The sequence below is a fragment of the Patagioenas fasciata genome, chromosome 12 (assembly GCF_037038585.1).
Source record: "Patagioenas fasciata isolate bPatFas1 chromosome 12, bPatFas1.hap1, whole genome shotgun sequence".
NCBI lineage: Eukaryota > Metazoa > Chordata > Aves > Columbiformes > Columbidae > Patagioenas > Patagioenas fasciata.
The window spans coordinates 7,735,670-7,753,412 of NC_092531.1; the positions used below are offsets into that span (position 1 = coordinate 7,735,670).

The window sequence follows — 17,743 nt, forward strand, 5'->3', positions numbered from 1 at the left end:
TGGGTTTTGCCCTGTCTCTTGTGGTCAGTCAGTGGCCACTGAGGCAACAAGAGTCAGTATCTTCTCTGCTCTAGCAGCATGTGGGAGGTTCAACACTGGGAAAAGAATGAGGGTTATTGCAACATATAAACTGTGGGGTTGCAAATGCTACAGTTATGCGGAAGAGACATTTGTACTGTGTAGGCCCCACTAACTACCTCAAAGACAGGAGGTCTCAGAGCTGCAATCTGTAGAAAGGTATTTGGGGCTTGTACTTGCCCCTTTTGCTTTCTTTCCAGTGCATCTGGCTTGGTCACTGTGAGAGGCAGGGTACTGTGTCCAGAGGGATATTTAGTCCGACTCTGTGACTGGATCTAACATGTTCTCAGCTAGAAAGTGACAAATTAATTGGTTTGTAAATGTAACTATCTGATCTCTAAGGATTGTTGCTCGTAAAAAGGGCTGAGATGTATCATCAGGTCAGTGTCACACAACATAATCTCCCATTGCTTGGGCAGGTCCTGCTCTGTGGTCAAACACCAGGCTGCAGTTTGGAGCACTGGCAGTCTGGCATCTTTCATAAACACTAGATTGATTCGTGAAGTGAAAAAGAACTGAACCATTGCCAAGAAGTTACAAGGCTGAGAGAGGTACATGAGACTTGGGAGGAGGCTGCACAAAAAGAGCACTAAATGAGACTCTTCTGGACAATATCCGTGCTCTGAGCTGTATGTAACTGCACTGAAATGGTACGTGTTAAATGATTGATGGGAGATGAAGGCTGTCTCCAGGCAGCACAGGGACCCCAGAGACTGGTGAATAATGAATACAATCCTTCTGCTGTTAGTGCTATGACTCATTGCTTGCTGCCTGTTTTAACCACCTGCTGTAGGGGCCAGAGGGGAGCGGGCAGTCTCTTAAACCTGCGTTGCGAGGCAAAAAAAAGAAAGAACAGCTGTGTTTGGAGCTCTCACTGCTGCCTGGTCACTCCTTATCCAACTGAATATAAAAGATACCAACAGCAGTTACTGGTAGAGGCAGCCTGGGCAAGGAGGACAAATGCTGTTCTTCTGTGTTTTTTGACAATGGAGGACCTGGATCCTCAAGTTATTTGTCTTCCTTGGTTTTCCTAGTAGAATCCAGGGAAGCAGGAAGGTGACAGTTGACATGAAGCTTTCTAGACCTGTCTCTCACAGCTTCTGTCAGCAGGTGTCAAGGGCTTCCCCGAGTGGCCGGGACAGAGCTGTGACAGAGCCCTGGGTCCCTGCCCCACACACCCCGCTACTGCCTGTGGATCCGGCACTGGCACTGCCTAAAACCTGATGCTTTATCCCTTTGTTTTGTCCATTTCACAGAATGTTTGACCAGGCCCAAAATAGTCAAAAGTGAAGTCCTCAGTTTACTCCCCCAGCACTGACATTTAGAAAACCAGGAGCCATTTCCAGCTGACATTTCCACTGGTAACATCCCTGTCAAAGTCCATACCAGTTCCACTGCCCAGTGTTAGGGGCAGCTCAACGTTTCTTAGCAGCATCTATAAACCCAAATTTTGTTGTAGCAACAGAATAGTGTTGGAGGATGCCAAGACCCAGGAACAGGTGGTAGTGGTCCATCTCATGCACCAGTGTCCTTTGTCAGTTTCTGGGTGTCTGTCTTTGCTCACAAATGAGCATGGTGAGCAAATGCAGGTCCTTGGCTCCTTGGAGGGAGGCTTGAATGAGATTTCGATGCAAGCATCATGTCATAGAGCAATATTGCAGAAGGTGAGTGGAAGTGGTCAGCCGCTTACTATGGAGCAGAGAAGAGGATCCTGAGAAAGCTGAAACATGTTTCTCTGGATGTCATTTTCTCCCACAGGGAGAGCACTGTTGAATGGGTAATATATCTTTATTTGACATGTGATTCAACCAGAAATAGTGGAAAATAGCATAGCAGACTATGCTTCAGCTTATTAGAAGCATAGGACAGCCAAGGCAGTACTTGTCAAGCAATTTTGCCTATATTTGGACTTCTAAATACAGATTTAAGCAAGCAGACTCACTGATGTGATTGTCATAACTGTGTTTTCACCTGTGATGAATTTGATCCACAGCTAATCACATATGCCTGAAAGCAGGATTTGACCTATTGCCTGAAATTCTTGAAAAGAGATTGCAAGAAATGCCTGGGAATATGCTGGGAGAACACAGCTGTGCTCTGTGCTGCTTCACATTTCCTTGTAGTAGGGAAGCTTTCTTGAAAACTAAAGGATCAATTTTAGTGCTGTTGCAAACTTGCCTCTCCATTTTGAGGGTGCTTATTCAGACCTAAACCCAGAAGTTGTTCTGGAGTAACTTCGACCTCACATATATAAGCTTTATTAGTGATGTGAGATAAAAGTAAATAATAGTAAGTCTAATATTTGTGATGTCAGAGCACTGAGAGACCAGACTTAGAGCAGTCAAACAGAAGCCCAACAGCTACGTGACTATATTTGTTCTACAGGTGCTTTGGTATTTTTCTAATTCACTGAAGCTGCTGTGTGAATAAGTAACTCTTAGAGTTTATTCTGCAGTAAAGAGTAAAACTGAAAAGAGCACCAGATTGGGGACAGCCTATTCTTTTACAGTGTAACAGAAAAGCAGTATTTAGGAGTATATGGCTGTTCGACAGGCAGTGTAGAGCCCTGAGTAGTCAGGCTTGATTATATTAATGACGTCTGAGTCATTGACACACACTGATTAATATTTGTATCACATATCTCTTTTTTGTGATAATACCATAACCAAGACTGCAGAAGGGAATGGTGGGACAGGGCAGGAGAAGAGAGAATGAAGAAATAAAAAAGGAGAACAAGCAAAAAGGAGAACAAGCAAGGAAGTAAAGATGCTCGGGGAAAAAATGCTGGATACCATGCTCCTTGCTCCAGGGGTGTTGCTTGAACACCTGTTAGGACTGCACTTAGCAGATATTGAAGGGTTTTTTTCTAGTACAGAAAGCTTTCAAAGTGTAAGAATATTCTTAAAAGTCCAAACCCAGTTACAGGCAGGTACAGCTGTAGCAGCTGTGTCTTTATAGCTGAGAGGCACTAAATCCTCCTTTTGATAATCAGACTATTCTAAACATGAAGTACCTCATCATCCTCCACTGGCTGTTCTGGCTGTTATACTGCTGGAGAATCTGGCAGCTGATGGGTGAAATGTCTCGGTTTTGTAGTTTTTGAACTGAGACATTTCGGTCAAAAATGAAACCTGCTGTAGCTGGGCCTTTGCTGGCCTGCCCAAGGCTCGTTGCCCTGCTGTGTTCTCCAGCCCAGGGCCAGCCTTATCTGCAGGTCTAACTTTCTGTTCTGGTGACTAGTCCCTGCATACCCTGGGCTGTTACTGTTACTAATCAGCTACCTGTGGGAGATTTGGGACATACTTATACTGATCTGTTTGAGGATCAGACTCTTGTTCATATTTCCTAGTATTGACCTCTGCAGCACATGAGAAGGGGGACTTTTTTTTAGTGTTTTTTTAAAAGTCCTGTTCTCTATGGCCTTGTTTTCCTTTTTGTATCCAGAAGCTATTGATTGTCTGCTTGCTAGTAAGAATGTTGCTGCTTCACACCAACATCTGCCTCTTTTCACCTCTCAGACCGCTCCGTATTTATAACCACTACTCATCACAGTAAGTATTTTTCTCTGACATATATCCACTTAACCAAAGGCATTCATAAGTTATCTCCCTGTTTAATCCTCCTTTCTCCTGCAAGAAATTTTCCTTCCTTCTTTTTTCAGAAGCTGAAAACAAAAATCCTTTGAGGCCATAAAGAAACTGGATTGTTCCGATCAGCCTCTAGTATTTATTAGGTAGATCATTTTAGCAACTATACTGTCTGTCCTTCATCCACAACAGTGTGTGTCAGATGTTAGTTGTCTGTCTCTTTTCAAGTTAATTTAATGACTGTATTGTGCGCTCTCATTTGCTTTTACACATTTGGATAAGCAATCTTACTTGTCATGAATTCTGCCCTTGACATGTCCCTCTGACAAGCACTTCTTGTGCCTCACCAGCCTAATGCTGTGGACAGCCTTGCAGAACAGCTCAACTCTGCTTTCACATTTTCTATTGTACTGCGGTTGTGTCCAGAAACCACACCGGTGATCTTCAATGTATTAATTGTGAAAAGAAGCTCTTGTTCTGCAGAGCTGCCCATCTGAATAGATGAAACAGATGCCAGGTGGAAATGAAACAGAGGCTTCAGCAGGCTGTGTGGCTTGTTTGACCTCATGTGGCTGGTGCAAGGTTCCATGTGCAGGGCCCGTGACAAAGCTGGGAAAATGATCTAGCTGTCTGGATCCCTGTCTCTTTGGCACATCTTCTCAACCAGACAGTCTCCCAAAGTATCAGGTAGTCAGACCTTACAAATAGTTTAATAGTGCCGTGTTGCTGTAAATCAAAACAGTGCAAACAGTTGTCAGCCCATGAGAAATTATCAGGAATAAGTGTATAATCTGTCAAATCTTCGTGTCTTAAATGGGATTACTAGGGGTTTATACTGGCTTCTTTCAAGGGTAGCAGTGACTGAGAAACTGTGGAAATACCAGCGGTGATGCATTTACTTCTGTAAAGCACACGATCATTCCCGGAGGGAGCGGTTTCTGGGAAGGCAGCATTAAAGTTCCAGAAAGATGCCTGTGGCAATGAAACAGCCTGTCTGGGGATCAGCCGTGCAGCTCTTGTTAATTGATAGGGTCTCAGAAATAGTGTTCTTTGACCAGAGTAGAAAACGCTCAGATCATTGTTCTCTTAGGTCCCTGACTCTGCACCCAGCTATGCAGGGCAAGAGCAGGAGTAAACAAGCACAGCTGGGAAAGGCAAAACCCACAAAAAGCTTGAACAGCTTCTTTTGGAAAGGTGAACCTGAGGAGGTTTCTATTTCCATTAGCTTTCCTTTTGCCCAGTTTATCACAAGGCTCAAAGTCTTAATTTTATGTGAGCTTGCTTAGTCTCAAGTGTGTACTTCACATATTGTGTTCTTTATATTCACCTAGGATCCGACTACTGGAGACATGCTTTGAGATTGGCTGCTGAAAAGATTAATTTACAAAATAACTTTTTCACAATATTGACTAAGACATAGCCAGCACCTGGTAAGGAATTATGAGTTATACTCCCTGAGTGGTTTTGACTTTGTTGTTAGCATGATAAGGGAAAGGATCCTATGGTAGGGAAACCAAAGTAAGTTGGCCAGGGAGAACTACAATATTGTTCTGGAGATAGTTATTCTAGATATTCAGCAGGGGTTTGTTAGTACACTAAGACACAATACCTATCTCAAATCTAGTTATAAAGGCATTTTGTTACTCTCCCATTGATTTGGTGTGCTATAAATCAGATCTAATATCAAACCAAGCATTTGCAATTACTTGCTTATTAAAGGTTGTGGTAAAGGCAGTTGGCACAAGACAACTCTGGATTTAAGGTATTGTTACCTTGATAGTGCAGCGAGAGCAGGGTGAGCCCAGTGCAAACTGCAAGGATGCGCTCTTGTGGTGAAGAGGTGCTGTACAGGAAATAGGTGGTGAAATCACCTTCTGTTGGTGAGGAAACTGAATACTTTCACTCTCAACTAAGCTGAAGAGATTATCAGCTACACTAGACAATTTTACTGCAGCATCAATATATTGTCTTAGTTCTCAGGTTGCTGGAACTTCTGTTTGCTCTACTGGAGGGTGCGTTTGTACCTCTGTTTTTCTAAACTTCTGAGGGGCAGGTGTTTGCCCCACGTGCCAAATAGTCCTAGTTGCCTTCAAGCAAGCTCTTTCCCTATGCGACTTACAGGAGGGGAGCTGTCAAAAGGTAGAAATCAGTGGAGACGTAGCCGGCTGTCTCAGCAGGCATGCTGTGTGCTCTGGTGAACCTTGCAAGCTGTGAACCTCTGTCCCTGCTGCCTTTCCTCTGCAGAAAATAGGCAAGCCCACAGCTGAGGCTGTGCAGGATTGTCTCCCACTGTTGTCTTACCACACCTTCAAGGTTTATTGGGGACAGTGAATGGTGGGGAAATGGCTTGTGGCCAACACAGCTATGAAGTATTTATATTAACCACTGAGCAGCAAAATCAGAGCTGGGCAGGAAACCTCATGACTGCCAACTGGCCAAGAACAGGTTGACTGTGGTGAGACCCTGAGCCTGTGTTTTAAAGGTGCTGTTGATATGGATGGTGTTTCAAACCTTCACAGAGAACCTACCTGGAGAATGTTTTCAGTCATTTTTTTCTTGGTCTTTGCTCCTCCTCTGTAGCTCACAGTTGATCTTGTGATTTTATATTTTTTTTTCTCCTACTGATTATCTACCTTGTGTGTTCAGAGATTCTTTTTAACTGCTTGCTAGTGTGTGATTGAAAAATCTTTAGCATGAGTCTACCATCTCATCTCTGCCATTTAGGGGCCCTGTGCTACAAATGCATGTCTGCTACAAGAGTTTCCTTGCAGAGGAAGACAGGGATATTTGCAGACTGTTTATGTAAGGTAGTACTAAAAAAAAAAGCATTTGAAATGGTACATAGTTAGGTCATTGGTGGTTTTTTCCCAAAAATTTCTTAGCACATTTGGCAAAAGCAGCAGTAGTCAATTGCCAGCTAAATCAGTAATATAAAAGGTTAATATCCAACAAAAGTGAAGAGCATTGTCGCAGTCTGCCAAGCACTTGGCTTGATTATGGGTGTGACAGATGGATCCCAGGTACCAAAGCCAACATCTGAAGTACAGAGGAAAACATAGTCTGTAACACTGCCTGCCTTGTCATATCATCTCCTTCTGAAGATGAGTGGCTCTGCCTGGCTTCCAAGGGACCCAAAGCTGACCTTACAAAGTTAGAGTAGGACTTGCTGGGCTATGCAGTCAGGGAGTGTCATCCCGAAGTGTCAGATGGGTCGAGAATGATCCAATGCAGCCAGTGCAGAGGAGGGAGCTGCCAGCGGTTGTTGGACCTGTTCTTCCATGTCACCCTTTCAGCTTTGTTCATGTGCACAACCCAGGGTCAGTGAGCACAAGGCTCTGGGCTGTGGTCATTTGAATCTCTGTGGATGGATAAAGGGCCCAGAATGAGTAGAAGTGCCACTGGAGGTTGTGTAACTAACTGGAGCAGGTGATATTGAAGATCCCAGTTTAACAGACAATGTGGAGCATTCCTATAATACTCTTTTTATTTTGAGCATTTAATATACTAGAATATGTAAGACAGGGACATAGGGTTGGCCAGGACAGATTGGAACGGTTTCTAGGATTCTTAGTTGAAAATAGGTTGGGAAAAGTGAAATAAATGGAATATTAAGAGGGAAGAAGTCATGGATAATTATTGAGTGTTGCTGCTTCTCCAAGCTGTTTTTCCCCTGTGAAAAAAATGGCAGTTTAATCAAATGGAATATATTAGCTTTGGAACGCTAATGAGACCATATTTTCCTTTTACAACATTAAATTATAACCATTGCAAATGGATTTCCACTGGAAGCTGTACGTCAAACTATGTCCTGTGCTGCACTCAGATGGCAAAATCTCTTCGCCACAACTCTGTGTGGCTATCATACAAAATTAATTCCCTGGTCCACAAGCCTGAGCCAAAGCAAATATTGGCGAACAGATGAAGGCTGTGTGAACCTCAGGGAAAAAAAAAAAGATTTGTAGATGCTTTTTCAGAATATAAAGCATGTTGTAGATTTTTAAAATAGAGTGAAATGATCAAGGACTTTTAATCCGTGTGGTTTTCCCAACATATTGAACAAGAAAATTGATGTGATTTAAATTAATAGAGCAGTTGTCTAGAAATAGTACTCTTTGCTTGAACTGTATAGTTTGGTTTAATTCAAGGTGTATTTACCTGAACTAACAGATCAGCTTGGTAGGAGAACCCCCCTTCTGTAGCAACTCATAAGGAATTATCTTTGGAGGTCCAGATATTTGGTCTCCTGGATGAATACCAACTCATAGTAGCTGCAGTGATTTAATAAGAATGTTCCAGGTTTACTTGATTGTCACTGACTTATTGCTTGGAGATACCTGCCAAAAAGCATAGTGTTTGCACAGGCTGCTGAGAACCAACCTGCATGTGTTAAGAATATAAAGAATTATTCTCTCCCCTCCTCCCTGAAAAGATTTTTTTTCAGGAGTTTTTTTTCTTTTTTGTATTTATGTTTTACGGATTTTTCAGAATGTGTTGAATTTCCAGAGCAAACTGGATTTTGAGAGCAAGAATGTTCCTTTAGTTGCCAGCTAATCCCAGTATGTGCCCATGGCTCCCTGTTCTCCAGGCCAGACTCGGCGTCCTGGGGGGACACAGGACCCCGCCAGTGCTGGCCTAGCTGCAGGCAGCAGGCCACCGCTGGTGCTTTGCTTCGATAACTGCTCCTCTTACGCCATCTCCTGGTCAGCTCTTTGGGAATGACTAAACCTGGGCTTGCGAGAGGCTCCTCCTAACCCTTCCCTGCTCTGCTGCCCGCAGGAGGTGAATCCAGGTGATAAGATGTCCTTGTTTGGTGGAAGTATTGCCATGCGTTTTCCTCCTTGTTCTTTTTCCCCGGCTTACGGTGAACAGCAAATATGTGATGCAGATGGCACTTGGTTATGAGTCAGTGTGTTGAAGAAAGCTGCTTATATTAAACATCAAGTCTGCTCACAAATGTAAAAGTCATAGAAAATACTATGAGCTCTATCCCCATCTATACAACGGCTCTACATATGCTGGATAGTCTCTTTCTTGGGGTAAGCTTCTCTGTAAACAGTCACAAATATTAGCAGCAAGAAGTTTAGCAAGGTAATTTATCCATCACTGCTTGCACTAAAGTGTAGTGGAGCTGCCTGCAGCTCAGCTCTCACATGCAGCCTGTTGGATTATCTGGGATCTAGAGGAGCATCTTGAGTTGCTGGGAGAACAAACTGGAAGTAGGTGCCCTTTGGAGGGGTGCGGATCTTGTCTTTGGGGACTGAAGCCCGCGGCTGATTAAACTAACAAAAGTAGAACTAAAGATCTGTTATTAGTATCAGTGATTACAGGGAGGAAAACAAACAAACCCCTCACAAAAACAAACTCAAAAACCCCAACCCAAAGTTCTGGGTTTCCTGTCTTGATAACTACATGTGCTTTTTTTCCATCCTAAAAAGAATAACATGTTACCTAACTTTGTGTTTCTAAAAATGTAAGTACTAAGCAGAAGTTATGTTGATCACCAGCTTCTGATGCTCATTTAATCAGTGTATCTGTGCATCACTTAATCAGTAGAGATGAAATTGTTTCCTCAGCTGATTTTGAAATTGCCACAGACAAATGGTAGTTTGAGAACTTGTGCTCTTTTATTACAGAAGAGGCTATGTCTTCTACAGCTAAACAGGGATAGTAAATTTGATATGCAATCACTTTTTTAAGAAAGTTAAAGGAATTGTTGGTACTACACATCTTCTTGCCCATGGCTACATTAAGCTGATTATAATCACGTTTTCCTCTTCTGTGTGGTATGTGAAAAACCCCACACAAACAACAGGGGAAACTGATTGACAGACTTGGGAAAACAGTGAAACTCTGCAAAAAGCTGCCAGGCACACAGAGCAAACTAACTGAAACAACAGGAAACAGGCAATTATTTTTAGGCATTGTATGTTGTGACAGGAGCCAAAATGATTTTGACAGATGTGTGGGGTTTTTTTTATTTTTAAAATTATTTTAAACACGAAGGTGCTATGCCCATCACAGATGAGGGTCTACTTCTTGGTAACAGGTTGAGTTTAGATACCGCTTCTCACTTCACTATGACTGATGTGGTCCACTAGAAATTTCAAAACATTGGAGGGTGCTTCAGTCTCCACAAAGTCTTTATTTGGAAGGTGTAGCTGTCATGGGCCCACTTCCCTGGGTGGGGACTGTAAGGCAGAGTTCTACAACTGAAGCCATGTAGGATTCAGTGCCTCTGGGGCCACCATCCCTTTCAAAGTGGCTCTTGCACTTTTCATGGACCACAAAGCCCTTGTAAACAACCTCCAAAGGAGGTCCATTCTGGAGCACTCTGGGTCTGGGTGACCCTTCTTATTATCTGAAGAAGGCAGAAGACACACTGAGCCAGGTACTATCTGGGTATGCTGGTGTGAGGAAAACTTTAGGAACCCAGCTTCAGGAGATGTGTTCCCAACTAAATCCCATCTGAGCTGTCTTAGCTGCAAAAAACCAATTAGAAATTCAGACAGATGGGGACCCCTCAAAAAATGTGTGCTATTTTTTCTTCCAAAAATTTTGACAAGTTATTTAAAGCTATGTATCCTACTACCATCTCTGTCTGGTTTTTGAGGCACAACTGAAAATGCACTCATTAGAGGTTTGTGTTTCAGCATGGAAATGCAGACTTGCCTTTTCGCATTTCTAGTGGCGACAGCAGCAGCAGAGAGCAATGAACAGGTGAAAAGCTCTGTTTAGGTGAAGAATTCAATGCCTAGTCCCCATAAGAGGCAATAAGCATGTGATAACTACTTTTAAGTATGAAATAATCTCTCTGTGTAACTCCTCTAATGCACACGCAGCACCCAGTGTTGTTGCTTGGTATGTGGCTGCTTGGAGTTAAAGTTCGGAGGGGACTCGGCCCTTGCATTTTGCCCCGTGAAGTTCTCATGTAATGCCGCAGGCATTGGGCAGGAGTGATGGCTTTTGCATGGGCATCTGCAGCTGCTGGAAAATCTCTGTTTCCAGAATGCTGCAAATACATGAAACCAAAGTGTTGGATTCAAAAAGGAGGTTGGGTGGATGAGTAAGCTGAAGTGTAATCGCTTGCCTCATGAAAGGTTAACAAAGCTTTTAAAAGAGTTTGCAGTTTCAGTTGGGGTTTTCAATTGGAGCCAACAACAAAAGCTTCAAACCCCCTGAGAAATGTGTGTGGACTTGTTTTCCACACAATCCTTCCCCTGAAGCAGGGAGAGGCTGGCCCAAGAGGTTTGTTTCTCCTGGATGTGCAGTAAAGTTAGGCATTCAGAGAGATTTCATGCAGCTCCTGGGAATGTTTCTAATCTGTCCCAGAAAACAGGGCAGGAACCTGGTGAGTGTAGCTGCAGCTTATCCTTCAAACAAGAACAGTTCTCAGCTGCCCTGGGAACCGCATGGTTGTTTACAGCAGTAGAGTGAGTGGGGGCAATGCCACCAAAAAAGAACAAGGACACTAGAGACCCAGTTGGTGTTACACTACAACCTGCAGCATGGTGTGGTGGCAAAATAGGCACTTTGCTCATGTTACTGAGGCTGTTGTGGGAGATGCTGTTCTGGCTGCTGCTGAACTGTAGCAAGTGTTTTCTGTCTTTGGCTGCCCTTCTCCCACCCCTCATGGTATGTTGTGCTCTGCCCATGTAACTGCATGTATAGTCCCTCCCTAACCTAGTTCTGTCAGAATGATGCAGGTTAGGTTAAGTATTTTTTTTATATGGGAAAAGTAGCCTCAAGGCCAGGTTCCCTCGCTCAACTTTTATTACAATAATAGCATGTGACATTCATATTATGCTCTGCTCAAGTGCGTGTGATCAGGTCCTGATTGGACTTAATGTCTCTGTAAATAAAAGAAACACAGAACAAAAAGCATGAGATTTTATAAGCAAACATTCTCTCAGAAATCTGGCTGGTTCCTGGAAGAGTTAACTTGTTTAGAAACCTTTTAGTGGGCCATATTGATTACATGGATGTGTTCAGAGCAGCTGTGGATATTGCAGTAACAATTAACTGAGGCAGTTTATCAGTGCATCAGTTATTTTACTGGTATAAAAAGGAGCTTTAATTGGACTAATGATGATGGGCTTAATCTTATGGTGAAGCTATCTGGCCATCACAAAATTATCTCTCAGTGAGCTCATCTGTTTTGCAAGGAAGAAACTCATAATCTTGTAGGATGGAAGATGTGCTGGCTATTTATAGTCACTGATTTTATTTGTAAGGAATATCATGACTTCACAAGTGCAGTGGCACTAATCTCCCTGGTAAAGCATTTGTCCTGATCTAAAGGGAGCTGTTTCCTACAATGCCAGCCGTGTACTTAAAAGGGCCATTGAACAAATTAGCAATGCTGGCTCTCATTTGCCTGTAAAAGCAGCGGGTGAATCAGTGTGTCCTGAATGCATACCAGCCAGAGCCATAGAGCCAAGCTGCTCTCTGAAAACGATCCAGAGAAGATGGTATTTCTGCCCAAAATGGCTGTAACTGCCTGAGAGGAATGAAGGCACCAGCACAGGAGCAGCTGAGAATGTGCTGTGGCCACGTGGCTGCTGGAGCTCTGCAGGTGTGGGTTAGTTAAAAAGAGGGCTGCTGTTATTACACCCAGGACAGTGAGAGAGTTTACTTCTTTGCTGGTATTTCCTATCCTGTTCCAAACTAGTTAGTCTGGGGTAGCTTTTAGTACCAAGTAGTATGTATTGGCTTTTGGGACCTGCTCCTAGGGGATGAAAATACTTGTCTGGTTATGTTTATAGAGATCACTGAGACCATGGAGCTAGGCGGAGGACATCTCCGAGAGAAAAAACATGCTCATGAGCCAAAAGGAGAAGGAGGTGATCAGAAAACAGGGATAGAGTGGAGTTTCTGCCGTCTTGAGGGCTGAGAAGAGCAGCAAACCAGCAGAGATCACTGCTGGGCTGGAGGAGGGAGATGGTGGAGGTAAGATCTGCTTGTACTAGAGTTTTGTTAGCAAGTTCACAGGCACTCAAGTCTTCAAGGGGATGTAGAGCCAAGCCCAAAGGATGGGTTGTGGGTGCCGGGAGCAACACCAGGGCTGTGGGGGTTCTGAAGGGAGGGGGTGCGGCCTCACAACACCTGCACTACCACTCTATACCTGGCTCTATGTTTCTTGCATTGCAGCTGCAGTGTCCCTCACTTGCCAGGGAGCTCCTGGGCTGCAGCTATGCCTGAAAGGATAGTGCAGCCCCATGGGTAAATTTGATTTTTCTCCTTGGAAACTGCAGGAATAGGGAGGAGAGCAGTGTCCTTATCTCGCTTTCGGTCTGGTCTGCTGAGACCTTGCCCTCCTGGTTGTGGTCTCTGTGATTCCGCAAAGACAAGCAAATTTGTACATAAGGTATGTACAGGATGAACTAGGAGCATGTTAGTTGAAAAGGCCAGATGTAATAGTGCTCCTTTAAATCATAATCCTTCATGTAATATCACACTTAGTTGTCATAGAAACCATGGCATCACTAAGACTTAGAGCTCTTGATCCAGTGAAACAGTTGAGCATTTCCTTTTTAATATAAAGTATGTGCTTAAACCCCATTTATTTCTAGGGCAGTGCTTATGTGCCCAGAACAAAGCCTGCACTTTGATTTTTCCTAGATGAGAGCGCTGTGCCCAGTAAAACCTTCTGATTGCTTTAGTCAAGCCAAAATAGTGTGCATGTTTCACAGTCATCAGAATGAGGAGGGGTCTAAAGATAGTCCGAACAGAAGTTTTGTAAGAGAATATGTTGGAAATCAAATGCTTGATTAGATCACATCAGTGTCTCTGCTTCTGCAACCTGAAAAAGCTCTTTCTCAAAAAATAAACAACAAACCCAAAAACCAACCGATCAACCCACAAAAACAAAGAAACAGAAAAGAAAACTGGAGACAAAATTAGGAAAACCCTACATGTGTTTTAGTTTAAAGATCTGGGGTTTTTAAGACATCTTTTAGTTGGGGACCATGATTTATGGTTCTTTTAGTAGGTGGCAATGTTGAATATTCAGTTCCTGTTGTAAATATGTTTGAGAGAGAACATGTAACACTTTATTGATTTACATTATCTATAGTCTTTTGTTCCCAGATTACTACTACAAACAAAATACTTGAGGTACCTCTTCAGTGATTAAATGTTGCCTTTTGGGTAGGGCCTCATTCAAGGCTCACTGAACTTGCTGGGCAGGCTGCCACTCAATGGGCTGCTTATCAGAATTAGATAGGTGGTTTAGTCTATATATTCCTGGTTTATAATTTGTATTCATTGGTCCCATGAACTGTATGGAGATGTTGCTGTTGCTCTGGCTGGCTGGTCTGGGTAACAAAACAGTGAGAAGCATGAATTCAGCAACACCACGTCCTTTCACTATTTTCAACAGTTGATTACTGGACCTGTTACAGCTGTTTCAGAAAGTCACACATTCGTCTCTAGTCTGTATTTGTGCCAAGGAGATCTGTTCTGCGCATCTTCAGTAGATGAAGGCAGTAGTAACTCCACAGTGAATTCAGTGCATTTATGACACTTTCTGCCAGCAGAAAAACAACATGATCCCAAAGGCGTAAGCTTTTGTGGAAATGGAAGTGGAAGGTTAATGTGGGTGGCTGAGTCACAATTTACTTCCAATTCAGAGAAAGCTTGTGGACGAATCTTCCTGCTATTTACTGAGCTCCACCAGCTGGTAAATCACTGAGTGTTTCTGAAAGCTCTTGTAAAAAGGGTTGTGGACGAAAAAAAGTTTTGAAAATCATACTGGCTAATCTCATTGCCTGGAGAGGAAGCTGTAAACCTTTTTATAACTACAAATATGAATCAATGAGTATGCTGTTGATTTGTGCTGATTCTAGAGTACCTGGACAGAAAACCAGAATCTCATCTGTAAAAACATTTTATTAAATATCATGATTGATGTGAAGAATGATTAAGAATTTATCATCAACTATGTTCACTCGTAAGGCCAACAGCCACACAGAGGTTAGCTGTTTGGGCTAATATTACTGTATGAATTTAATTTCAGACCAGATCAGCTGTCAAGAAGCTGAATATGAGACAGTGAAAGTGGACAGTAAACCGCTTTTCTTTCTTATGCTTACAGGACTCACGTTCAGTTTTGACATAGCCCATCTGGGTCTCAGAACGTGCACCATTTCAGTGTGTTCCTTGCAGTCCATTGTAGGCAATGGATGAAATAGGGTTGACTGTCCTGAATGCCTACTTTTGTCAGTATCTCTTATCTTCAAGGTTGTCAACATTACAAGGGGCTTTTTTTTTCTCCTCTCAAGCACACAAACTATTAAAACTCTCCAGCCCTGGGGAGCCTGTACCTGCTTCTCCTCTGACGTCCATGCGGCGAGGCCGGCTGCATCCAGCGGCATCGCCTGGCCCAGAAGAGCCCTGGGGCTGCAGGGACCAAAGCCCCTTTGGGGAGCAGAGGTTTTCGGTCCTCTTCCTGCAGCAGGATCACTCGGCGCTAGGTGGTGGTGTGTGCTCTCTGAAAAATGCCGAGGCTGCTAACAGGACCTGGCAGAAATCCCCACTGAGCCCAGCCTTGGCGGGGCTGTTAATGCTCTCAGGAGTGCAGCAGAAATTAAAACTGGGTTACCAGTGTGGAAAGACTTTGCTCCTTGAAACGTCTGACTAGAGGATGGTTTTAAGCAGTCTCTAATCAACATTTCTTTCTTTCTCTTGGTGTTCACCATCGTGCTCGCTTTGGGTCATCTTTTCCCCTCCTTGGTGGCCACTCTTGGCAGCTCTTCTGCACTACAGCATTGCTTCCTCAGAAGTTTCTAAAGTCTCTTAGGTCATGGTGACAACATTAAGGTTGTGTCATCTTCTTCCTGGTTTAATTTCATTTTTCTTTCTTAAATTTCCAGCTTCCTCTGTATATCAGTGCTAAATAATCCCTCTTTTTACTTAGTGCTCACAGTGTACAGATATTGGGAGCCAGAAGACAAACGCAGGGTTTTGCAACTACCTATACCATGTTGTATGATACAACCATGTGCTAATGCGGGGAAGGGATGATAAAAATCCTTTAACTCCTTTCCTCCAGCCTTGTTCCTCTCCTCCTGTCCCTGTGGGAAGTTAGTGTTGTTTCCCTGTTTAACTACCCTTTAGTTAAAGTGTTTATGTGAGACTGGTTCTTCAAGCCTGCTAGATCTTCCTCAGTCAGGTAGGGGACAAGTTAAGACTTTTGTCTGGAGAAAAAAGTCATGCTGGTGAGCATATTGCCACACTTTGAATTCTTGTAGGTGTCACACAGATGCTGAGTTGTTCTGAGCTTGCTCTGTGTTTGCCTAGAGGTAAAGTTGAGTTCAGGTCAGATCTAGGATTGAGGGGTGTAAAGGAGGATCCTAGTGGACATCGGCTGCATTTGAGAAACTAGCTGCATACTTTACTCTGATTTTTTGCTAATTTTCTGCCAAGATCACAGTTGCAGTGTTCTACATGCAGTTTTGCCACCTGGTTTTATCAAGGAGCTTTCGTTTCTTTAGGCAATGATACTGGCAAACACCATCTATTGTTATACTGATCTTGCTCTTAACTGGTTCTTGAACTAGCTGGACTGTTTAAATTTGATGGAAACATAGAGTAAAATAGTATGTTGCAGAAACTTTCTAAAAAAAAATCAAGTGACTAACGAAGAGAAGAGAAGAGGTGTTTCCCCCTTTTGGAAATACTGATGAAACCTCTGGTCTTATCATGTCCACAAGCATAGAATATACTGGACAAAAAGATGGCATCTTATCTACAAAAACATTTTCTTAATTAGGCAGATGGAAGTAAAGCATACAATAGAATATAGCAGGCAGGATAGATTCTCAAAGCAGCCACTGCATCTGCTCTGTCTCTTCTAGCCAAAACAGGTGGTGAATGTGGGGAAATATGGAGAACCCTATGGAAAGTAAGTAGTATGGAGATATGGGAAGGAACTGGGAAAGGGTGAGGTGTTTTATAGCATGAGACCAAGTGAGATGCAGTGCGATGGTGATATAAAACCATAATCTATAGGAGACCAGGATTCACTAGGTTTGTGGCTTATAGATCAAGGGGTGGCCTTTTTTTAGTTTCTGATTTTTTTGCATCTCTTGGAATTATTTCCTTGTCCTCATTGTTATTCAAAATGCCTCTCTGTGTCATCTGATAATTTCGTCAATGATAGTCTCTTCTAGATCATAACACAGCACTGCCACGATTCATTTTAAACTCCCTAAGTGCCTTTCCCTGCTCAGTGATTTGCTATTTTAATTCTTTGTTCACAGTTCGTAAGCCAATTCTTAAGCTATGTGGGTGCTGTTATGTCAAAAGAGAGTGAATTAAGGTTACATTCATATTTTTGTGATTCAGTATTTCAAATGTTTGTTTAGAGGCAAGTATGTTGATTCTGCTACTTCCCTTTTACTCACCAATATTGTAAATCTATAGGAGGTTTCCTTTCTTATAAACTCCATGGCAAATGCATCTGCTTGTGAGTCTGCTAGCCTTCATCTGTTTTAGTGGCTTTTTGTGCTTAGAATTTGTTTCTAGCAGGAAAAGAAACAGACTTACAGAGTGATAGTTGCTGGGATCATTCTTTTCTGAGGTTTAGTCTTTCATTTGATTCTCTGAGACTGCTTCTTGCTGTGGCTTTTTCTCAGGCAACTCTTCATATTTCAAGTCACCTTTGTAACATAAAAAAATGTCTGTCCTTCTTTCATCCGTAAGGATAGATGGATTAAATTTCCAGATTATGACTGTTTCAGTCTACAGAAAGGCTGTGAACAGAATCACTGTAGAACTGGCCCCAGACTCGATGTTTCCAACTTTCCTCACCTATAAAATGAAGCTGCATCCTATGCCTGTTTTGGAGTGATGCCAGTGGGGTTAGTGTTTGTGCAGCACTTTAGGCATTCTGTTGAGGGTTTTGACTGGAGAGAGTACTGTCACAGGCACCGCTTTGTTCCCCAAAGTCTAAATTTCTCCACAAAAAGTGATGAGTAAATGAGAAGCCCCGGATGGTGAGGTTGCTGAGATGCATTTGATTTGTGTTTTCCAGGCTAAGTGACATGGTGAGGTCTGGCTGTGCTTGCAGAATCTGAAAC

The 17,743-nt window shown here is 42.9% G+C and overlaps 1 long non-coding RNA gene across 2 annotated transcripts in view; it reads left to right on the plus strand.

Annotated features, from left to right (window-relative positions):
• Positions 1-17,743, plus strand: part of LOC139829008 (uncharacterized) — a 69,094-nt gene that overhangs the window by 49,131 nt on the left and 2,220 nt on the right. The window contains exon 1 of one of the 2 annotated variants that reach the window (XR_011741165.1): positions 12,459-12,611. The exons of the other annotated variant lie outside the window; for it this stretch is intronic. This is a non-coding gene — a long non-coding RNA (uncharacterized lncRNA). Of the gene's footprint in view, positions 1-12,458; positions 12,612-17,743 lie in introns of those variants that run through there. 2 annotated transcript variants of the gene reach the window in all.